Genomic DNA, 26,054 nt, shown 5'->3' on the forward strand with positions numbered 1-26,054 from the left:
ATCAGATCATGAAGGTCTGACCATGAATAGATATGAAAGTAAGAACCAGAATTTTAAAATGATCCTGAAAGAAACTAGTGAAGAGTTTGAAGGAGAAATGTGAGTTCTTCTACTAGAGCGGCTCAGAATTCTGGCTGCAGACATATTTACCCCAAATGTTTGTTTGTATGTTGTTAAAATGGAAAGGATCTTGACCTTGACCTGTGGAAAGACCAAAGTGAAGCTTCTGTAACGTAACAGTTTGACAGATTGGATTTATGGACGATGAGACTCGTTGATCTGGATCCAGGAAGTCATTGAGGGAACATTGATAAGCATCTGTATCGAAGGAAACATTTGAGTCTTGTTCATCAATGATGAAAACGTATATATATATTATATTATATGTTATATATTCTCTGTACTATTGTCTATTGTCTGACTATATATTGCCTTTTAATTTAGAGAATATTGAAATACTTGGTTAAAACCTTTGTTTTCTTTAATATCACTTACATTTGTGTTGGATTTAATTTGAAATCCTAGATTCTCTGCCTCAAAGTTCTCATGAACTTCTCCACGGACATGAATATGATGTTTCCCATCCAGCAGTAAAACTGCTTCTCAAGATGACTTTTCTAATCACGCTCGTGATGTCATGATGGTCGAGGTCTGTTGTTACAATAACATCTTGTGATCGTTGGCTCCTCATGTCTTCTTATCTCCTCCGTGAAGTTCTTGGCTTCGTCTTCTCAGTGATAAACTTTAAATGGATGAAAATGAAATGCAGATGTTTGTCAAAGAAACGCTGCTACATTCGTCTCCTTGTTTTCATTCAACGTTTGACTTCTGTTGATACGACGGTGGAAGAAGTTTCTGCTCGACTCTCTCCTGAAGTCCAGTCGAGTCTCGGAGAGAAGATCCTCCGGGAACCGAACGATCTTCAGAGACACGATGCGTCTCCGCCCTCGTCCTCCCGTCTTCCCTCTTCCTTCTGTCTTCCTTTCATCTCTCGTCTCGTTCTCTCTTCATTATTCTCTTCTCTATAATCACGGCTTCTTGATGTGACGCCACGGATTAGAGTGAGACCTGCAGGGTCTTTGACCTTTGACCCGCGGCGAGGCCTGAGCAAGTCGTTAGACCAGGAATTAGGACCAGCTTGTGTGTGTGCGTGTGTGTGTGTGTGTGTGTGCGTGTGTGTGTGGGTGCGTGTGTGTGTGCGTGTGTGTGTGTGTGTGCGTGTGTGTGTGTGTTGTTTCTCTCATGACTCGTGTTATTCTTTGTCACTATTTGTATAGTTTTATTATTCAATGACACAGTATCTTTAAAATATGATACATTTTTGACTGAAACACTGATCAACCAGCCCCTGCTCACCGAATAATAATAATAATAATAATAATAATAAATTAATAGTACATTATTGTTCATGTTGATGGTGAATAAAAGCCGTTTTTAAATATACATTTTAGTCCAGGTTGAGGTAAAGTCTGAGTGACGGTGTGAGTTAAACATAACTAGTCTTCATGACTAATTATTGATCTGTGTGTGTGTGTGTGTGTGTGTGTGTGTGTGTGTGTGTGTGTGTGTGTGTGTGTGTGTGTGTGTGTGTGTGTGTGTGTGTGTGTGTGTGTGTGTGTGTGTGTGTGTGTGTGTGTGTGTGTGTGTGTGTGTGTGTGTGTGTGTGTGTGTGTGTGTGTGTGTGTGTGGATGTCAAAGTGCAGACGTAAGTTATGGTCACGGTTAATAATATTTCTTTGGTTTAGTGACGCTCGTCGTCCTCGACCATCTTTAGTTTTCTGTCCATTCACGAGTGAGGATTTGTTGACCTTCTCCTGAAGCTCTGTGACCTTAAGAAGACCCCATTAAACGGCAACATCAGGGGGTTCATGGGGTTTAGATCTTGGACACACAAGTTTTCTTTCCTCCTTATTCAACACATTCTTCAAACACGTTTGTTTTTAACGTTCTACGACGTCCTCCTGTGTTCCTGAGAACATGTGTGATCAGATGAAAGTCAGGTGTGTGGCTCAGAAGGTATTAGAAGCTGTTGTGAAACAAACACACAAGTGTGTCATATGTGTCTCCCGGCCGTAAAGGAAAGTGAGACGTTGATGCGACGTTATCTTGTCTTTGCATCGTCTTCATCTACACATGAACTGTTTCACAACTTGACCTTCTGTTGACCTTCTGTTGACCTTCTGCTGACCTTCTGCTGACCTTCTGTTGACCTTCTGTTGACCTTCTGTTGACCTTCTGCTGACCATGTTTAGTTTCACACAAGCTTCACATTGAAGATGGTGACAAATGATTGTGTTATTGTTTTATTTTGTATTTGTGTCATTGTTAACACACACGTGTTCAACTCAACTTGATTCATGACATGAATTGAAAGTCAATCCTTTGCTTCATATCCAAGTGTTTCGAAACACAAAGCATTGTGGGTCGTCAGTGGAGCTGCTGCTCAGACGTCCATATAAGGACATGTGACTGTGAGGAGAAGGAATGGAAACATCTGACGAGTGAAAGACTTTGTGTTTTAAACAAACTCTTGTTCTCTCTCTTGTGTTGCAGGTAAGAACTCCAGAGATAAAAGATCTTCTGTGACCATGAGAGTTGAACTGTTGCGGCTTCTCCGGGTTCCTTGGACGGCGTGTCGATCTACTCCGGGTACTTGTTGTTGTTATGACAATATGATGAGCTCTTGACTGGAGCTGGTTAATGATAATAATAATAATTATTATAATAATAATAATTATTATAATAATAATAATAATAATAATGCTCCGCGTCACTCAAACATGGCCACAGTGAGAGGTGATCTTATCTTATCTTAGCCCCACCTTTCCCAGAACTTTTGGTGAGTGTGTCTGTGTGTGGGTGTGGGTGTGGGTGTGTGTGTGTGTGTGTGTGTGTGTGTGTGTGTGTGTGTGTGTGTGTGTTTGTCTGGTAATACTAGAGTCTTAACCTGTGTTGATTCACTTCTTTGCATAATCCTGGTGAAGCTGAAGAGAACCATCAGTCGTGATTACAGTCGTTGGGAGGTGAACACATGAATGACAGCGTCTGTAATCCTCGCTTAACACTGAGCTGTGATTGTACAGAGTTGACAGGAAAATAAAACAGGTGACATTAATCCAACTTTATTACGTCAGGATGAACCAGTGACTCTCAAAGTAGTGAAATCAAAGTGTTTCTTTCTCTAGTTTGTGTCGGCAGTGAAACTTAAATATTACGTTTGTTTTCATTGTCAGAGGTTTGTGTGTGTTCGAGTCATAAACACATGTATTCACGTGTCAAGAACCACACAAATACTGGTTTGCTGCTCCTTAACTAGTCAGACTAGTCTCTTGAACTAATGAAGTCACTTGAATCAGAAACATCTTCACAGACAAAAGTCCACTTGATCTGATTCAATTGTCAAGAGATTTGACGAATGAGAATTTATCAGATTCTATCATAATGAACTGAATGGTATCGTTTGTTTTTCAAATGCATGGTTTCGTACCCGTGTGTGTATTTAGGATGGAATCGTCTTCAACTGTAGAACATCTCGTTTACAGTAGATCCAATAACGCTCTCAAGCATCATCGTAAAATGATTATTATCATGACTCGTCAAAGTCTTCAAACAAATATGATTGACATTGTAGTTTACACTTCTCTCATATAATTAACATAAATATTGACACATTATATGTTATGAAATATTATATATTATGAAATGTTATAAATATTATATATATTAATATTATGAAATATGATATATTTTTAACTTAATAAAGCACTGATTATATGTTGGAAGTTTCTGTTTTATCTCTGGATTATATATCATATCATACAGTATATCTAGTTAAGTTGGATGGATGGATGGATGGATGGATGGATGGATGGATGGATGGATGGATGGATGGATGGATGGATGGATGGATGGATGGATGGATGGATGGATGGATGGATGAACAGATGGATGGATGAACGGATGGATGGATGAACGGATGGATGGATGAACAGATGGATGGATGAACAGATGGATGGATGAACAGATGGATGGATGAACAGATGGATGGATGGATGGATGGACGGATGGATGGATGAACGGATGGATGGATGAACAGATGGATGGATGAACAGATGGATGGATGAACAGATGGATGGATGAACAGATGGATGGATGGATGGATGGATGGACGGATGGATGGATGAACGGATGGATGGATGAACAGATGGATGGATGAACAGATGGATGGATGAACAGATGGATGGATGAACAGATGGATGGATGAACGGATGGATGGATGGATGATGGATGGATGGATGGATGAACGGATGGATGGATGAACAGATGGATGGATGAACAGATGGATGGATGGATGGATGGATGGACGGATGGATGGATGAACGGATGGATGGATGAACAGATGGATGGATGAACAGATGGATGGATGGATGGATGGACGGATGGATGGATGAACGGATGGATGGATGAACAGATGGATGGATGAACAGATGGATGGATGAACAGATGGATGGATGAACGGATGGATGGATGGATGATGGATGGATGGATGGATGGATGGATGGATGGATGGATGGATGGATGGATGGATGAACAGATGGATGGATGAACAGATGGATGGATGGATGGATGGACGGATGGATGGATGAACGGATGGATGGATGAACAGATGGATGGATGAACAGATGGATGGATGAACAGATGGATGAACAGATGGATGGATGAACAGATTGATGGATGGATGAACAGATGGATGGATGGATGAACAGATGGATGGATGGATGGATGAACAGATGGATGGATGAACAGATGGATGGATGGATGAACAGATGGATGGATGGATGAACAGATGGATGGATGGATGAACAGATGGATGGATGGATGAACAGATGGATGGATGAACGGATGGATGGATGGATGATGGATGGATGGATGGATGGATGGATGGATGGATGAACAGATGGATGGATGAACAGATGGATGGATGAACAGATGGATGGATGGATGGATGGACGGATGGATGGATGAACGGATGGATGGATGAACAGATGGATGGATGAACAGATGGATGGATGAACAGATGGATGGATGGATGGATGAACAGATGGATGGATGGATGAACAGATGGATGGATGGATGAACAGATGGATGGATGGATGAACAGATGGATGGATGGATGGATGAACAGATGGATGGATGAACAGATGGATGGATGGATGAACAGATGGATGGATGAACAGATGGATGGATGGATGAACAGATGGATGGATGAACAGATGGATGGATGGATGAACAGATGGATGGATGGATGAACAGATGGATGGATGGATGAACAGATGGATGAATGGATGAACAGACAGACGGACAGAATATTGAGGTTCTTCATCCTCTGAGAGACTCTTAGAAACGTTCTCGCATCCCTGTTTCTTTTTGTGCTGAAGAAAGATTTCCTTCCACAATTAGAGCCTTTAACTGAATCATGCCTCGAGCCTCTCGTCTGAAGCTTCTTTCTGGCAGCGCGACCGTCGTGGTCGTCGAATAAAACAGTCGAGTCTATACGTCCAGGACACTTTCTACTCTGATGTCGTTTCGATGAGTGATGTTGCAACAACTGGTGAAGAATGAAAAGCTGCCTCTTGGTTCCTCCGGCGCAGTCGTCTGTGATGACACTTGGACTTCTGTTGGCAACATCTGGACCAGAGATGAAGACGTTCACGTGACTCTGGAGCTGCTTCAGGAGGAGGAGCTGAAGCATCGACCTCAGCTGGCAGAGCTGATGAATGATTCTTTCTGCTGCTGGCTTGTGGTTCACTGTTCAGACTCATTTATTCACTCGCTTATTATCTTCTCATTCAAAGTTCCGACCTCATCTTCATGTCATCCAGTGATTTACTTGTGGCTGCTGTAGTAAATACACACATGTGTGATTGTTTGTTTCCACTGTGTGGAGGTGGATCTCGCTCAGACATATTGAATCATCACGGACCTTGTTCGACTCCTGCAGCTCAAGTTCACGACACGTTGGTTTTCCTGGACCCACTGTTTTCAACAGTGAAGCCCTGGTGTTGTGTTTGATCAACGGACTCACACAAAATGGATCTTTTGCTGGTTTAAAGACATTCATTTCTCTCAAATCAAGAAAACATGTTCCGTATTTTCCGGACTATTAGTGTCAGTTTCTTTCATAGTTTTTCCGCGACTTATACTCTGGAGCGACTTATGTGTGAAATTATTACCACATTATTATATCATTTCACATGTTATTTTCACACTAAACCACCAGAGGGCGCTCTAGGCCTGTGTTGATCATTTCCACGTAGAAGAGGAAGCATCTTCTACCTCCGGAGTTAGTTAGTTGTTTAAAAGTGACACGAGGATGAAGAGTTATTTGGAGTTACACGGATGGTTTGGTAAACTAGTTAGTTATTGATGCTATAGTTCTCTGAATAACTCTTCATATGTTATGTTAACATACCAGGTTCTCACTTCATGTAACGGAACATTATTCTGTTGTTGCCTCTACTTTTATTTTAACTTGTCTTTCAAGATCACATGTCTGTTCTTGGATTTTATCAAATACATTTCCCCCAAAAATGAGACTTATACTCCAGTGCGACTTATATATGTTTTTACTTCTTTATTATGCATTTCACGGCTGGAGCGACTTGTGCTCCGGAGACACTTATAGTCCGGAACATACGGTAGTTTAAATGATGTTTAGCTCATCCAGAGCTCACAGAAGTTGTGGTTTGAATCCCAGCGGATAGGATTGTGTCGTTTCAAGATGTTGAGCTGCGTTGCGGCCTACTGCCATCGGTGTGTCATTGTGTGTGCAAATGGCCAAAACTCTTGTTTTAAGTCTCTGTGGTGCTAAATGCACGAATGTAAATGGAATCTAAAAAGACACAGATGTCATGAGCTGCAGTAGATACTCCTCTGTGTCGTCTCTTTTCACCCGATGCTGAGAAAGTTGGGTGAACGTGGAAGATAAAGGGCGAGGAGTGTCTTCATCTGAAGGAACATTCTGGTTCAACAATAACGAAACACTGGAGCAGCAACATTCAGGAAGTGTTTCTGTGACGGACAGAAGGAGCGTCTCACCGTCTTGTTAACCTCTGGTGCTAATCCTGGAACGCATTCCTGCTTCAGTCCGACATTCAAGCTGCTGCTCATCTGAAGCAACATTCCGTCCAACTGTCTGTCCTGCAAGAATGTCTGAGCAGGAAGAGAGAAGCTCGTTCAATAACAAAGTGCTACGTATGGTTGGAAGCAGCTGTGAAGTTGATGCTTGACAAGTATGGTCGTCACAGAGCTCCTCAACCTTCACTCAATCTCAAGGAAATGTCCTCTTGTACTTCCTGTCGTGATACTTACAGCATCTTGTTCAAATATTGTCAGTGGTTCCTACTGAAGATCACAAACTGACTTCCACTCCACTGGAGCTATGGAGCTTGAAGTCGTGAGATGTGTTGAGAGTCGAGCTCCAGGATTCTTCGTCGGACCTTCTGAGATCAGGACAATGTCACTGACATGTTATCAAAGACACTGTTTAGAGGAACAAACGAGTATTTCTCTCCTGAGTGGAAACATTGAAGGTTCACTGAAGCAACAACATGTTAAACTTCCACAGACATTAAACAAGAGGCAACGATTTTGAGGAAAGTTGGCAAAACTATTTTTTTCTTTTATAGACGAAAACCACATGAAATGTTTATATCATTGCAGTGGAAGAGAAGGTCATTGGGAGGAATCAAGAAATAAAATGGTCTGCAGTGTCTGCCATTAAAAGATTTATTTATTTTTGCTACACTTTATTGGAATGGAAATGTTCAAAGGGCTGAATTGTGAAGCAGTGGTCACCATATCAAGCCACAGAGAAGCTCAGAAATCAGCTGGAAGAAGGAACTTGATTGCAATGATTGGAGGCTCAGCCACATCTCAGGCCGATACCAAATTGTATTTTAGGTTCCGCTGCCAGCAAGAGTCACAGTCATGGGTTCAGATTTGTTTACCTATGACCTCACCGCACGTGAAACCAGAGACGGTGTGTTTGCACGTGTGAGGATTGACGTCGTCGTCTTCGATCCTCCAGGAGAAGCAGCTGCGTTTCCTAAAGACCGCACTTTAGGTTTCTCTGGTCGGATCGAACATTTGAACTCACCAGTGAAGCCAAACAACTGTTGGTTCTGAGGAACAACATGTGTCGTTGCTCGCACATGCAACTCTCATCCAAACCTTCCGGTCTCCAGCCAGACCGCACATCCTTGCTGATCGTCGCTCCGGCTTCTTGGACCAAACCACGCAGTCACGACCTCAGATAGGAATCACAGCCTCTTGGCTGCTAAAGCTCCTCTATTGCATTTAGGGTTTACAAGAGCAGAGATTGAGGTACGCCTCAGTATTTATAAACACTTATGCTCACATTTGCTCAGCGCACTGATGTGAAATTAGTATTTCTCTGGAAGGTCCACACAAACGTCACTGTCAAATAAACTCAATTTGCGTAATCAAAACCTTCGCCATCTTTGTGGTTGAGTAATAGTCGGACCGCCGCCCGACAGAAGTGAGCGAGAGTCGGTTTACAAATGGCTTCAGCAGCCGCGACAAAACTGATTATAGGAACTGGTTAACTGTAACAACTTGATTATGAATGGATGCGTTATTAAGAAATGACATTTACAGATGTGTTTGAACCGCAGTAACGTCTGCTCAGGTTCGGTTCTTTGACTGTGAAGACGTTTGTGAAGAAGCTTCTGCTTCCTGACGAATGAAACCTGCTTGACGTGAACCGTCACCTCAACGCGAGAAGGAACTCGATAGTGAAAGTAGCACAAGGACCACTTTGACAGATTAGACTCACACACATGTTATCAGTGTTGCAGCCAAAAATACATACGTCTCTGATCCTCGATTCATTTCATTTTCCTCTTCATTCTCCGTGTATTTGATTCATAAGTTCACGATTCCTCAACATTAGAAGTCGCTCGAGGCGGCGTGCTGAGCCGGATCGCCGCCATCGGCTGCGAAACCAAGAGGTCACGGAAGCAACACGGGGGGTGATTGATGTGGCGTGTGATACTGAAAGAGGTGATAATGAGCCTTGTCTTATCATTCCACATTCCTCGCCCAAACACTCGCTCCATCTGCTGCCTTGATTTGGCTTCATCTAAAGCGACAAACTGGCGCTGAGCCCTCTTTCTCTCTCTCTCTCTCTCTCTCCCTCTCTCTCCTTCTCTCTCTCTCTCTCTCTCTCTCTCTCTCTCTCTCTCTCTCTCTCTCTCTCTCTCTCTCTCTCTCTCTCTCTCTCTCTCTCTCTCTCTCTCTCTCTCTCTCTCTCTCTCTCTCTCTCTCTCTCTCTCTCTCTCTCTATCTCTCTCTCTTTCTCTCTCTTTCTCTCACTCTCTATCTCTCTCTCTCTCTCTCTCTCTCTCTCTCTCTCTGTCTTTCTCTCTCTCTCTCTCTCTCTCTCTCTCTCTCTCTCTCTCTCTCTCTCTCTCCTCCACAAGCATGTGTTTGTCCAAAAAAACATCTCTTTATCCAGACTTATTTTTGTGTGTTATATTCTGTGAAGCCACTTCAGTGTGTGTTGAGGTACCAACACCAGTGCTCTGTGATCGGCCCACGATGCTCACCGAGGGTCAGCAGAAAAGAAGTGAAGTCCAGGCTCGTGATGAGTTCCAGCTCATTAGGGTGAACGATGGCGCCGCCGAAGCATCTGTAGATCCAGCTGGGCATCGACGTGACGCGATGGCAAGTTGCTAATGGCTGGCGGCTCGCCGTCAAATTTGGCTCAAATGCCACTTTACCCCTGGAAAAGTCCAGAGCCAGCCTCGGGAGTGAGCGAAGCACCACGAGTGGAAGTATTTTGGAAATAAATTTGAGTTCACTGACATTTATCTGCGATAGAATCACTCAAAAAGGAGCTTAGCTGTTGTTGCTAAGAAATCTTACGGGTCCAAACAAGAACCGCTACAGAGCGACTCTCGCATTTAATTTAACCCCATTGGACTGGAGCACAGCTGGAGGGAGCCTTGTTTGTTGGATATAGAATCCACTGATATATTGTGTAAACTCCCTGAGAAGCAGCGAGTACAATAGAGCAGTCTTCTTACCCACGGCAGGGATTGGTCAGAGGTTTCTTATTCTCTCCCGAAAATCTCTCCGTGAAGCAACTAAATCATGCTCGGGATACGTAAGCAGTTGCTCTGAGAGAAGAATGTTTTTGTGTTTGTCAGTCTGCGGTTCGGAGGCACCAGAAAAATCTTTTGCCTACTTTAGCAAATGTGCTTCTGAGTCATATGTAAAAAAAAAAAAAGAGCTTTTGTTCCGTTTACTCAGCAGCAGCAACAGAATCAAATGAGATGATCATTATGTTCTTGTCCCTCGAGTCGATCTAAACTCTCTACTCACCGAGTGGAAATGTGTCAAATGTATTTTCGTAAGACCAGCATCTTCTTAGTATTTATATTCGAGCAGGAAGAACGATAGTGACTCGACTAAAGTGCAACAGAGGTGCAGAGGTGAGAGAGAGAGAGAGGGAGAGAGAGGGAGAGAGAGAGAGAGGGAGAGAGAGAGAGAGAGAGAGAGAGAGAGAGGGAGAGAGAGGGAGAGAGAGAGAGAGAGGGAGAAAGAGAGAGAGAGAGGGAGAGAGAGAGAGAGAGAGGGAGAGAGAGGGAGAAAGAGAGAGAGAGAGAGAGAGAGAGAGAGAGAGAGAGAGAGAGAGAGGGAGAGAGAGAGAGAGAGAGAAAGAGCGAGAGAGAGCGTAACCAGGAGCATAACGGCTTTTATCTGATGAAGGTGGATTCATGGAGAGACGTTAGAGCAACAACGTGCATCAAGGACGGTGGAAAATAAAGGACGACTAAGAACCAAGTCATGCAACACTTGCTGCACATGTGTGGATTTATTTCTGCTGAGTCAGTCTTTATGGCTGAGATACAGACGTGATGTCTGGACTTATTGAATGAAAAGCTTTAAGTGTGTGAACAACTTGTTAAGACTCCATTAGAATCCATCCTCAATCATGTGGTCATTTAAATCTTATTTCTCGAGTCTTCGCCGGTGATTAAGTTTCCCATCATGCCTTGAGAGGCTTCCCTCTGTCTGGCCTGCTCTCAACGCTCTTCAGTTAATGTGCAGACTCATGCTGTGGAAGAATTTACTCTGACCTTTTCTCTCTGCCAGCCACGGTCGGTTTTGTCGGAAAGATTCGCTGATCAACTTGGAATCCGCAGCAGAGCCCGTCGAGCGTCCGGACAGACTTTTCTGTCAGAAGCTCTTCTGAACCTCACCAGCTGACCTTCTACAGTTGGCAAAACCAATCTCGAAGGTGCAGAGTTAAGACTCGCTGTTGCTCCGCTACGAAGAATCTAATTCAATGAGTGGCTCTGAGGGCAGAAAGACTTGAACGGGGTGAAGGGAGAGTGAGAGCCTGATGGCTCACGTCTGGATAATCCTGTTTCCTTATCAGCGCCGACCTCTGCGAGCCGGTGTTAGGATCTTGACCCTCGGGGGACTTTGAGTGGGGGGTCGGTCGCTTTGGGGGAAATTCTTTCCATTTTTCTGCCCATGGGGTCTTCGAAGGCGATGCAAGGAGAGGCAGTGAAGCTTCCATTAGCAGGAGCTTCACACTCATCTCTGAGGCCTGACGCCTGAAACGGTTGCGTCACTGAAGCTACTGTTGCCTGGGAATGTTTTATGTGTTGATATCGTATCGCATTCATGCCAAAATGATGTTTCATTTCAATCATTAGTTGTTCATTATGCCGTTAAAAAACTAGATTCAAGTATTTTTGATTTCAACCTGGAACAGAAGGCAGAAGGAAGATGGACATTGAAAAGTTATTTGTCTTCATTTTGTTGTAAAGACAGTCTTTGGACGTTGTTTCTGTTCTACGTCGCTTTATAAAAGACGTCTTCTCGTCGTGAGGCTTCTTTCGATGTGTAGTTCTAGAGTCATGTGACCAAGAACGTCAACGACTTCCTGATGTTTCAGAGGAAGTTTTGGCAGAAGTTGCATCTGAAGGGAGTCAACGTTTGTTCAGGTTCTGTGTCTCTGTGTGAAGACGATCAGTGACAGAGCTGTGAATACAGAGCAAAGATCGACACTCATTCCAGGTTATGGATATGTTGAAGCTCCAAAACACTTTTTTCTTCTATTTCCCACTGTCCATTCTGGCAGGAAAATAAATGTACTCTTGCTTTATTTTGCTGCATTGTAGCTCTCAGTTGATTTGCCAGCGGCTCTGGAACAGAAACCTTCACGTTGTAAGCTCTGGTGTGAACTTCTTCTCCGGCCGCAGGCCTGTTCTCCGTATAATTCTTTCCCTGGGAATCTGTGATGGATAAAGATTGATGCGAGGGTTCAAATCCTGCCTCCTGGCCTCGGCCCTTTGCTCGATCCCACATGCCCTCTTCCCCTTCCTCCTTCCTCTCTCTCTCTTCATCTGGTTTTTCTCCCTCTTCTGGTTCTCGATTCATCATTTCACGAGCAGCCGTGATCTCAGCGAGGCCTCGGCGTCAGGAGGGCGTTGATAACATCAGGCGTCTCTCCTCTGGCTGGTGTGACACGGATTCTACTTCCAATCCCAGGAATGACGGTCGAGTGAGCGACTGTTTACACTTGAACACGGTTCAGTCGGTGGACGAGCTCGAGAGAAACTCTTTAAATCCACCGTATCTCATGTTGTTTTTCACCATCCAAAGTATCTACAAAGTATGTACCGTTGTTGCCTTTATTCTATTTTTATTTTAAATTGCTTTTCAAGATGACATGTCTGTTCTTGGTGTTTGATTTTATCAAATAAATTTCCCCCAAAAATGCGACTTATACTCCAGTGCGACTTATAGTCCAGGAAATACGGTAGTGTGTAGATGTGAAGAACACAACAGCAGCTTCCTTTCCATGCAGAGACTCAACATATCTAAAGTTATTTTCCTAACATACCTAGTTATTTAAAAACAGAAAACACACATGAACTCACAGACCAGGCCACAGTCAGACCTTCTCTTCTTGAAGCTCCAGGAGGATCATGTTGTTAACTGTTGTTTAATAACTACTCATTTGAGTTTAGCTGCTCATTCATTCTTCATGTTGTACTTGAATGTCTTTAATGTCGACTAATGTTGATTATTTTCATCTGTTCATGTGACGGAGCGTCTCAGTGGAGAAGCTCTCGCGATATTAACCTAAAGTACTTCTTCTCTGTGTAGCATGTGAGACTTTTAATGAAGCAGGTATTGTTTTCTCTCTAAAGGAACAGAATTCTCTGAAAATGATTCTCATTGAATTAATTTGTACAAACATGTAGCTTTGGTTTCACGTTGATTTCCTCCCTCTGTGTTCGCTGTAATTAAACACTTACAGTCGATGGCTTCACGCCCGACTCGAACTCCTGCCATAAAACTGGTCTGTCATGGTCTTGATTTAGTGGATCCTGACCCGTCCGTGGCGGACTCGTGTAGCCGGGCAGACGTGAGACTGAACCGAGAGGCAACAGTTTTACTGGTCGCTCCTGGTCTGGAGCCCGAGGGGGAGGAAGCAGAGCCGAGAGCCTCCCTTGTGTCCGAGGACGTTTGTTTGTTTACACACTCGCTGCCAGTCAATCTCTGCTCGACATCGGCTCCACTGATGATGTGTTGTGCTGGGCGGGGCCGGGGGGGTCTTGCTGTTCCTGGGATCTCAGATCCAGGTGCTTCCTGTCTGCTCGAAGCTTTAAGAATCCACGGAGGGCCAAGTCTAGCGCCTTGGCTGCAGCAGTGACGGTCCAGAGGGAAAACCATTAAGCTGCCATCAGTGCTTAACTCTTTATTCGCTGCAACAAACCCCCTAAAGAAGTATCAGTGTTAGTTTTGTTCATTTGCTAAATGGGAAACAGATTTTTCTAAAGTGATTAATTTCTTATTCATGCTGGAAAGACAATGACATTTTAAAGCCTTTGTTTTTTGCATGGAGGAGAAATCTGGAGAGAATCGAGTCTTTAGTCTCTGCAAGAGGGAAGAGTGACCCCTGGTGGTCACACTATGGTTTTGCATCCGATATAGAAACAACAATTCCTTTTCTCCATTTTACTCATCAATCATCTAAATTTGCAACATGTAACTGATAATAATGGTATTTATTTGAAAAAAGGGTTGAAATGTTAACAGAGAATAAAGTGTATTATTTTCAACAAGATGGAAACAAACAAAATAAAAATGTTGTTCGATTCCTTCAACCGTCTCTTGGAGTACATTAGTGGCTCGTAAAGCAGCTCAGACTCTTCTATTGTCAGGGATTCTACTGCCTGTATCTCCATGACAGTCAGTTACTGCCGTGTTTGTCTCTGACGCCTGTCTGTGGACAGAAGCTTCACATGAGGCTCCAGGAGAGAAGGTTCCTGCATGTTCCTCATGATGACGAGTGATTATTGGAACCAAATAATGAAGTAATATTATGATGTCATGATGGTAAAACTATTTCATGAGTCGTTTGTCGACGATAAGATGAAAGCATGTTGTTGTCTTCAGAGCCCACTAGAGGTCACTCTATTATCTAGTGTTATAACTAGTATTCTATTATTCTACCAACTCTTAGAGACATGTTTCATGAAGCTTCATTACAAATACTCAAATACTGCACCAGAATACTTCTTCACTCTGACATCTCAAGACGTTTTTATTTGTTCAGGCTTTTCCTTGATTTTCATGAACTCCTGTTGTGTTATCAGTTGTATCTTGATCTTTAAAGTATATACTTTATTGAATATTGTTTTGACTGTTTAAGCGCTTTGTGACCCTGGTCTGGAAAAGCTCTATATAAATACAAATGACTTACTTGCTTACTTACAGGGTGTATTTTCATAAGATAGCAAGTGTTTTTCTTACTGTACTCACTGAGTTCTTCTCTGCAAATCTTTGTTTAATGCGATCTCTGCTGAAATGACACACTTTCAGCCACAAAGTTCTTAAACGCTGACTTGTCTGCAGTCGTGCTGACGGACGCAGACCCGCGGCACCAGAACACGAGTAATTACAGTCTCTTGGTGGACGTGCAGTCGGAGCCTCACGGCGTCATGAACGTCTCGTCTCACAAATCACTTCTGATAAAGCGTTCAGGAGCTGAAGTCTGTGGAGCTCGGTGTGGTCACTGACCTCTGACCTCCCGAGTTCACGTGCAGTTCACGTCTGACTTTGACTCCCAGACCTGGTTCCTACAAGTACTGTTTGTCGCCGGAGTCCCGGTTCAGAAGGACATGTCGATGTGGACCAGACTCCAGCTGTGGAAACACCAGCCTGTGAGTGATCAGGATGTTGAGATGTGTGTTGGATCCACAGCTCGGGCCGCGATGAAGGTCTTCATTTCCTCTGGAGAGCTGGGTCTGTTTGAACAGGTGGGCTGCTGGTCCCGCCCTCGTGTCCCCCTCCTGGGTTCTTGCATTCTTGGTCCAGAGTCTGCAAATAGAAGCTTCTGCTCGGAAGGAAACAGCTGAGCCTGACGCGGCTGTCGCCAGATCTTTCAGCGTAAATGATTAAATAAAGAAACTCTTGGACATTTTCCCATGTGTGGCTGGTCAGGGCGACCCCTCCCTCTTGTCCCGTGTAGCTGGGAAAGGGTAATAAACAGTAGAAGTGTGAGATAATAGCGATCCACTGAAATATCGCACTTTGAGCTTTTTTTTTTTGCTTTCCAATTATATTTTATTTTTATGTTGATTTACTTTATTACAATCATTTTTAATAAAGTAAATCATTTTATTTTTTTTCTCTGTTAACATTAAATATTCACACGTTTGTTCATGTTTGTGTTTCAATTAAACCTCCGGCCTCTAGATGGCAGCAATGATGACTGAGGATGAGAGGATACAGTGAATCCAGCAGCTTTTAAAGCTGATGTTTGGACATAATTTGGTTTGAAAACAAATGAAAGTAGTTATTCAAGAGTCATGTGGTCTGAAAATACTACAACACCAGAGTCAAGTACTGGACAATACTACACATATATACTTGTTACTACACTATCACAACACCAGAGTCAAGTACTGGACAATACTACACATAAACTTGTTACTACACTATCACAACACCAGAGTCAAGTACTGGACAATACTACACATATATACTTGTTACTACACTATCACAACACCAGAGTCAAGTACTGGACAATACTACACATATATACTTGTTACTACACTATCACAACACCAGAGTCAAGTACTGGACAATACTACACATAAACTTGTTACTACACTATCACAACACCAGAGTCAAGTACTGGACAATACTACACATATATACTTGTTACTACACTATCACAACACCAGAGTCAAGTACTGGACAATACTACACATATATACTTGTTACTAAACTATCACAACACCAGAGTCAAGTACTGGACAATACTACACATATATACTTGTTACTACACTATCACAACACCAGAGTCAAGTACTGGACAATACTACACATATATACTTGTTACTACACTATCACAACACCAGAGTCAAGTACTGGACAATACTACACATATATACTTGTTACTACACTATCACAACACCAGAGTCAAGTACTGGACAATACTACACATATATACTTGTTACTACACTATCACAACACCAGAGTCAAGTACTGGACAATACTACACATATACGTATACTTGTTACTACACTATCACAACACCAGAGTCAAGTACTGGACAATACTACACATATATACTTGTTACTACACTATCACAACACCAGAGTCAAGTACTGGACAATACTACACATAAACTTGTTACTACACTATCACAACACCAGAGTCAAGTACTGGACAATACTACACATATATACTTGTTACTACACTATCACAACACCAGAGTCAAGTACTGGACAATACTACACATATATACTTGTTACTAAACTATCACAACACCAGAGTCAAGTACTGGACAATACTACACATATATACTTGTTACTACACTATCACAACACCAGAGTCAAGTACTGGACAATACTACACATATATACTTGTTACTACACTATCACAACACCAGAGTCAAGTACTGGACAATACTACACATATATACTTGTTACTACACTATCACAACACCAGAGTCAAGTACTGGACAATACTACACATATATACTTGTTACTACACTATCACAACACCAGAGTCAAGTACTGGACAATACTACACATATATACTTGTTACTACACTATCACAACACCAGAGTCAAGTACTGGACAATACTACACATATATACTTGTTACTACACTATCACAACACCAGAGTCAAGTACTGGACAATACTACACATATATACTTGTTACTACACTATCACAACACCAGAGTCAAGTACTGCACAATACTACACATATATACTTGTTACTACACTATCACAACACCAGAGTCAAGTACTGGACAATACTACACATATATACTTGTTACTACACTATCACAACACCAGAGTCAAGTACTGGACAATACTACACATATATACTTGTTACTACACTATCACAACACCAGAGTCAAGTACTGGACAATACTACACATATATACTTGTTACTACACTATCACAACACCAGAGTCAAGTACTGCACAATACTACACATATATACTTGTTACTACACTATCACAACACCAGAGTCAAGTACTGGACAATACTACACATATATACTTGTTACTACACTATCACAACACCAGAGTCAAGTACTGGACAATACTACACATATATACTTGTTACTACACTATCACAACACCAGAGTCAAGTACTGCACAATACTACACATATATACTTGTTACTACACTATCACAACACCAGAGTCAAGTACTGGACAATACTACACATATATACTTGTTACTACACTATCACAACACCAGAGTCAAGTACTGGACAATACTACACATATATACTTGTTACTACACTATCACAACACCAGAGTCAAGTACTGGACAATACTACACATATATACTTGTTACTACACTATCACAACACCAGAGTCAAGTACTGGACAATACTACACATATATACTTGTTACTACACTATCACAACACCAGAGTCAAGTACTGCACAATACTACACATATATACTTGTTACTACACTATCACAACACCAGAGTCAAGTACTGGACAATACTACACATATATACTTGTTACTACACTATCACAACACCAGAGTCAAGTACTGGACAATACTACACATATATACTTGTTACTACACTATCACAACACCAGAGTCAAGTACTGGACAATACTACACACATATACTTGTTACTACAATAATGAAATCATTTCTTGAACTCTCAGCTGTTGTTGACGTTAAATACTTTTAAACAGAGAAAGCGACTGAACTGATATCACAGGAATGTTGTGGAAACACGTTTGTGTTGTTGTTGTGTTTCCTCCAGGCACGAATTTGAGTCTCTTTAGGCTGAAGCTCTGTCATCTGACTTTCCCCGTTCGTCTCCTGCAGCTGCAGCACTGAACACACACATGCTCACACACACACACACACACACACACACACACATGCTCACACACACACACACACACATGCTCACACACACACACACACACACACATGCTCACTCACACACACACACACACACACACACATGCTCACACACACACACACACACACACATGCTTACTCACACACACACACACACACACACATGCTCACACACACACACACACATGCTCACACACACACACACACAAACACACGCATATATACACATATATACACAAACATGGACACACTCTTACACACGCTCACACACACATGTATATATACACACATCTATGCTCATGAACACACGCACACACACATATATTACACAATCATGGACAAACACTCACACATACAAACATATATGCACATACATGGACACACACTTACACACACAACACACATATATATTACACAATCATCGACACACACTCACACATTCAAACATATATGCACATACATGGACACACACTTACACACACAACACACATATATATTACACAATACTGGACACACACTCAGACATGCTCACACACACATATATGGACACACACACATATGTATTATACACGCATCTATGCTCATGAACAAACACACACACACACACACACACACACTCACACACAGAGGAGTACACATATTGATGTGTTGTTGTAGAATGTCGCAGGTACACAACACTGCCCCCCCCTCTAGCTTCATGCAATCACTTTCTTCTTCCAACCTCTCCGACTCACCACTAGATGGCGGTGTTGTTCTCCTGAAGGGCTGCGAACAAAGTGAACAATAATGACGTCATTGAAGAGTTTTCACTTTTATTCACACGCACACGCACACACACACACACACAGAAACGCACACACGTCCAGAAATAAAGAGAATAAATGTATTGACCAAAAAACATTATTATTATTATTATTATTATTATTATCATTATTATTATTATTATTATTATTATTATCATTATCATTATTATCATCATTATTATTATCATTATTATTATTATTATTATTATTATTATTATTATTATTATTATTATTATTATTATTATTATTATCATTATCATTATTATTATTATTATTATTATCGTTGCCATTATTGTTATTATTATAACAATTATTATTATTATTATTATTACTGAGCTCTTCTTCTTCTTCTTCTTCTTCTTCTTCTTCTTCTTCTTCTTCTTCTTCATGGTTTATGTTCACAAGTTCAAACTTTGTTGTGATTGAATCCATTTTTGAACCTAAAACAAATCGTTGTAATTGTAATAAAAACTGAACCAGATGTGAAAACAGTAAATAAAAGATGATTTTAAAGACTTTCTAAGGTCTTCAGTCATGAAAGTGTCGCACACGTTACAAAATCATCTTTCAAACGTCGACAACTGTTCCTCACACGTGATTGTGTTGTTTTCTTATTTGCTGTTGAATAACGTAAGGTTGTGTTACCATCAACACAACTGACCTTTTCACCGCAACAACATGTGATTGTGTAACGTTTGGATCGAACAATAGAAATGAAAAAAAGGTTCAAAAATTCCAGTGAAAATAATTCAATAATCAGATTTTCTGTTGCATCATAACTCTGGAGTTAAAAACCCTCGAGTTCACTCGTGTTCACAAACTCACGGAAGCGTCGAACAATGGCAGCTCGTGCTGGTTGCCATGGTGATGGTCACCAAAGAAGCCGTTTCCTAGGTAACCACGGCTCATATCTGTGGTATATGTTAAATAAATCCTATGTTTGTCTGAGGCTCGAGGGAACAAAGTGTTCGATCGTCACGTGATGTTCGGACTCAACGGTTCTGGATCTTCTGAGCCTTTGATCCTCTTTCCAGGACCAGGTCTGATCGTCTCCTGATGTTGACGTGAACCTCGTGTTGAGTCCAACATCAGGATGAAAATGCATGTATTTGTACAACATTTATAGTATTTTAGAAAAGATTGAGGGACATGAATGTCATGTTGTAAAGTATATGGTATATAAAGTATATATCAATTATGGCTGATGTGATCAAAGTGCAGTATTTAGCAAAGTATTTTTTCACCAAGTTATTACTTGTTCTTTGAAATACACTAAAAACAACAAAAAATAACTTATGGGTAAAAATGAAAAAACTTTATTTTTAATTCCTTCATGAGGTTGAAGTAAAATATTAAAACCAGCAGTTTCTGAGGATCATGTTTGGAACAAGTATATATTGATCCAAATATATATTGATTCAAGTATATATTCATCCAAGTATATATTGATCCAAATATATATCAATTCAAGGATATATTCATCCAAGTATATATTGATCCAAATATATATCGATTCAAGTATATATTCATCCAAGTATATATTGATCCAAATATATATCGATTCAAGTATATATTCATCCAAGTATATATTGATCCAAATATATATCGATTCAAGTATATATTCATCCAAGTATATATTGATCCAAATATATATCAATTCAAGTATATATTCATCCAAGTATATATTGATCCAAATATATATCGATTCAAGTATATATTCATCCAAGTATATATTGATCCAAATATATATCAATTCAAGTATATATTCATCCAAGTATATATTGATCCAAATATATATTAATCCAAAGAATAAATTAACCCAAGTATATATTGATCCAAATATATATTTATCCAAAGTATATATTGATCCAAGTATATATTGATCCAAGTATATATTGATCCAAGTATATATTGATCCAAGTATATATTGATCCAAGTATATAAACACAGATCATCAACACAAACATAAATAGTTTCTCAGACGAGCTCAGGGTTGTCGGTTCGACTCTCGACTGCCTCACGGCTCGTCTTCACCTCTGATCTCAGCAGCAGTGGATGTTTGTTGAGTGAGTGATGGTGCGTTCAGGAGCGCAGGAGATAAGATGTTCCTGGTGACAGAGATGGATGCAGTGGTCGAGTCCAGAGAAGAAGAAAGTCTTGAAACGAACGACAAAAACACATCAAGAGAAATGAAAATATAAAGAAAATCAAAGGTTTTTTTCATTGATTGTTGTTCTATAATGTTTACAATATCAATAATCATGTCATCAATCACTCAAACTCCTGATCATTAGAGAGTTTGAGAACAAAGACTCGACTGATGTTATTAAAGATAATAAATCAATAACATGTTATCATTGAGAAGAAGTTGAACCTTCAACCCTTTGACTTCATTTATGTCACTTTTGTTAGATGGCTGTGAAAGAGTTAAAATCTGGTCTGAACACAAATGAAACTTAATAAGACAAACAAACATAAACACACTTTGACTGTTAACTTCTCTGTCGTCGTCTCACTCCCTCTCATTGAACTCAGACGACGATTGAAGACACGATCAGTGACTTACTCTCATGCCGTGTGTCGTAGCAGCTTCTCGTCTTCGCGTCATGTGACCTTTGCCTCATGACCTCTCACCTCACCTGCTCCCTGAGACTTCCCATCAGCCACCTGGCCTTCTGTCTGTGTCCAGCGTGACTGACAGTACAAAGTGTGTGTTCAGAGTGTGTGTGTGTTGTTGTCTCAGAACAATGTCAGCCTCGGAGCCACATGTAGGTTCAATGATTCAAACAAACACATTTGTTCAGCTGAAGTCAAAACTAGATGTTCTCAGATGTTCTCATGTGTTCTCATGTGTTCTCATGTGTTCTCACGTGTTCTCACGTGTTCTCACGTGTTCTCACGTGTTCTCACGTGTTCTCACGTGTTCTCACGTGTTCTCACGTGTTCTCATGTGTTCTCATGTGTTCTCATGTGTTCTCATGTGTTCTCAGATGGTCTCAGATGTTCGCATGTGTTCTCAGGTGTTCTCAGGTGTTCTCAGAGTTAATCAGAGTTTATCAGAGTTTCCAGATCTTCTCAGATCTTCTCATATCTTTTCAGATGTTCTCAGGTGTTCTCAGAGTTTCTCAGAGTTTCCAGATCTTCTCAGATCTTCTCAGATCTTTTCAGATGTTCTCAGATGTTCTCAGATGTTCTCAGGTGTTCTCAGAGTTTCTCAGAGTTTCTCAGATCTTCTACGATCTTCTCAGATTTTCTCAGATCTTCTAAGATCTTCTCAGATCATCTCAGATCATCTCAGAGTTTCCAGATCTTCTCAGATCTTCTCAGATGTTTCTGAACCTTCATCATGAAGATCATTTCAAGTACAAACTAACTGAGATAACTTGGTTACGATACTCAAACACAGTAGAACTTTGAGCTCCAACACTTGACAGGCAGTGAAGCTCATGAGTTGAAATGTTTCTTGTTCACAGAAGATCTCGTGTCTGGAGCTCCTGGAAATATGAAGCGAAATGATCTGAAAGTTTCTTCACTTTTTAAACAAGAACTATTTTCGTCAAAGTTGCTTCTTTAAATACTTTCTTTTCTTTTAAAATAAGGCGTCGTTTCTTTAACTCCACATATGATTCAAACTCTTGCCCGAGCCAGGGTCTCAAGCCGTTGAGTAAGGTGTGTAATTGTTGTGTAGATCATGAATGCGTGTTCGGTTCTCATTACCCTTGATGACCTTAATCCTCCTCAACTCAGGACACATGCATCAAGGGATTTGAGAGGTCAAAGATCAAACCACCCCCCCCCCTCACTGTCCCTCCTCATTAAACCAGAGCTCTTTTTATCATCCTCCTCCCTCCTCTCCTCCTCTTCTGCTCCTCCTCCCTCCTCCTTCATATTGTCCTCCTCCTCCTCTTCTCCTCCTCCTCCTCCTCCTCCTCCTCCTCTCCTCCTCTTCTCCTCTCCTCCTCCTCCTCCTCTTCTCCTCTCCTCTCCTCCTCCTCCTCCTCCTCTCCTCCTCCTCCTCCTCCTCTTCTCCTCCTCCTCCTCCTCCTCCTCCTCCTCCTCCTCCTCCTCTCCTCCTCCTCCTCCTCCTCCTCCTCCTCCTCCTCCTCCTCCTCTCCTCCTCCTCCTCCTCTTCTCCTCTCCTCCTCCTCCTCCTCCTCTCCTCCTCCTCCTCCTCCTCTTCTCCTCTCCTCCTCCTCCTTCATATTGTCCTCCTCTTCTCCTCCTCCTCTTCTCCTCTCCTCCTCCTCCTCCTCCTCTCCTCCTCCTCCTCCTCCTCTTCTCCTCCTCCTCCTCCTCCTCCTCCTCCTCCTCTCCTCCTCCTCCTCCTCTTCTCCTCTCCTCCTCCTCCTCCTCCTCTCCTCCTCCTCCTCCTCCTCTTCTCCTCTCCTCCTCCTCCTTCATATTGTCCTCCTCTTCTCCTCCTCCTCTTCTCCTCTCCTCCTCCTCCTCCTCCTCCCTCCTAGTAGAAATAAAAGTCCTGCAACTTTATTTATTGTGATGTTTACAAACTGTTTCAAATCCTACACCAGGCAGAAAATCATCTGACAGGTCGTAGGTTCAATTCCTCCCTGTCGCATACTTTCCCTCAACAAAGGTAATATAAATTTAAAAAAAAACAGTAGAGTTTAAATGTGTTTATTTAGCTAAGAAAGCTCTGCACCTGTCGTCAGGTAAACAAGTCATGTGACCAGGTAGTTGTATTTAAACATTAAAACACATAGAAAACTGTGCGTCATTTATTTACCACGAGCAGTTTTCTATGGACTTGTTGAGATGTTGCTCAAGGGAACCTGAAGTCGACCTTTTGACGCGTCTGAGGTCATGAAACGAGTAGTTTGAGTCGCACTCGTGCAGATGAAGATGTTTCTTCCAAACAAGAAGATTCCGTTTTTATTTGGAAGAAGAACCGAAGACACGTGTCTTTAAACTTTTTTCAGAAGTGTCTCAGCGGCTCACGTGAAGCTCCAGTGAACACCAGATGAACATCAGACGTTCCCGTCCATGATGACCTTTAAGGTCACCGCTCGCTCTGACTGATGGGATCAGGGTCACGTATTGAAGGAGTTCACTGGTCGAGACGTACGTTTCAAGATCAAGACAAACCTGTGTTTAGAAGTAACATGTTTCTTCAGTGATGGAGGCTCGATCTGGACGTGATTCTATTTCCTGTGTTGAAGATGATTCTGGTCTCATGGGTTCAGTGAGTTTCTGTCAGTGATTGACTTCATGAAACCATGTTGTGTGACGACGACACGAGTCAAGAATCAACCTGTGGAAGAAATAATGAGGTGAAAAAGTTCAACCAGAGATTCATGTTTTTGAACCATTGACACAAAACTTTTGTTTGTCAAATAATAGATTTATATCAGTGTCTCTCGCGGGGAGACGTTCCTAAAATAACCTGCAATAGACAAAATCTGCAACATAATCACATTTATTTTTTACAACTATTATGTTTATCTAATATGTTTTATGTATTTTCGTGTATTTTTTTGCAAGAAAACAAGAGAATAAACGTGAATGATAATGGATCAGCAGAACAAATGCTTTTCTTCCAACACGTCTGCAGACTCTGAGCATCAACAACAGAAGTTTTACCAAGAAGTCACCATATCAGTAGTAGTTGTAGTAGCAGTGGTATTATTTTGAATCTACGGTGATGGTGACGTAGATCCTCGTGTGGCTCGTCTCCATAAAACCTCCACAAAAGTGCAAGTTTTTCAAAGGTGCGTCTGGATCACTTGAGTCTCTGCCTCTTTTTTTCCTTCTGTCCGAGTGCGAACATAGTTATGAGAAGTTGTTTAAGTAAATCTGGCCGAACGCATGCTGTTCTCCCGAGCCAATCAGAACGCAGAACACAATACATGTTCATACTGTACGCTGGAAAAAAAACATGCAAAATTACACACAAAGAAATCGTCGAAACAGCGAGGGTCGGATATAAAGAGCACTGTAGTGGTTTTATTATGAACGTTTGATTGATTATTACTGTCGGTGTTTAAGGATATTGTTGGCCTGAGTTTGAAAGATTAGATTCAAGCTTCGGTTAAGGAAGGATTTAAGGATAGTTTTGATTTGAAACTGGTTCAAAACTGGTACTTTTCAAACGTTCCTTAAAGAATGACGCGTATTTTCCAGTAACGTCAATAAAAGTTTCATGATTCAAGTCACTCTCTGATTTTATTTTGAATGTCTGTGTTTTAAAGAAAAATATGTTTTTTATCAGAACCGTTGCTGTAAAAACTATTCTAAAACATGATACAGTTTAATTTCCACTCGTTGCTTTGGTTCATTCATTTTTAAAATAAAGAAACTCGCGATGAAACTTTCTGGATCATGTGACCAGGATGAATGAAAAAAACAAAGAAACTCAGATTACTGGAAACTCACGTCAGTGGTTTCATCTTTAAAAATGTCAATTTTACTGGAATCCACAGAACTATGGCAACTGTTTGAAAACCTTGATTGAAGAAAAGTACAGGACGTGGTTTTCACTTCAAGTGAACTTTAAAGACTTTAATTCATTTTCTACCTGTTGAATCCTCGCTCGGTACAGGAAGTGACTTGTTGATGTACGAGCGTCTTGTTGATGTCCTCACGTGTTGACAACACCTTCAGAAGGCCGTGGCATTTAGATAATGGGCTTCAGGTGGTGTTTTGTCGCCGTGACACTGGACGCTCGCATCTCAAGGTGCCAAAGGTCAGGGGGTCGTATAACGGAGGCTGTTAAGCAGCTTATCACGTCTGAACGTAGAGTCTCTGATGTGCCGCGAGGTTCAAGGGTCA

At 41.4% G+C, this 26,054-nt stretch overlaps 1 protein-coding gene across 3 annotated transcripts in view; it reads left to right on the top strand.

Annotated features, from left to right (window-relative positions):
• The window catches only part of pdzrn3b (PDZ domain containing RING finger 3b), a 101,293-nt gene that overhangs the window by 45,899 nt on the left and 29,340 nt on the right, over window positions 1-26,054 (top strand). The gene's annotated exons all lie outside the window — the stretch shown is intronic.

The sequence above is a fragment of the Callionymus lyra genome, chromosome 10 (assembly GCF_982586985.1).
Source record: "Callionymus lyra chromosome 10, fCalLyr1.hap1.1, whole genome shotgun sequence".
Taxonomy (NCBI): domain Eukaryota; kingdom Metazoa; phylum Chordata; class Actinopteri; order Syngnathiformes; family Callionymidae; genus Callionymus; species Callionymus lyra.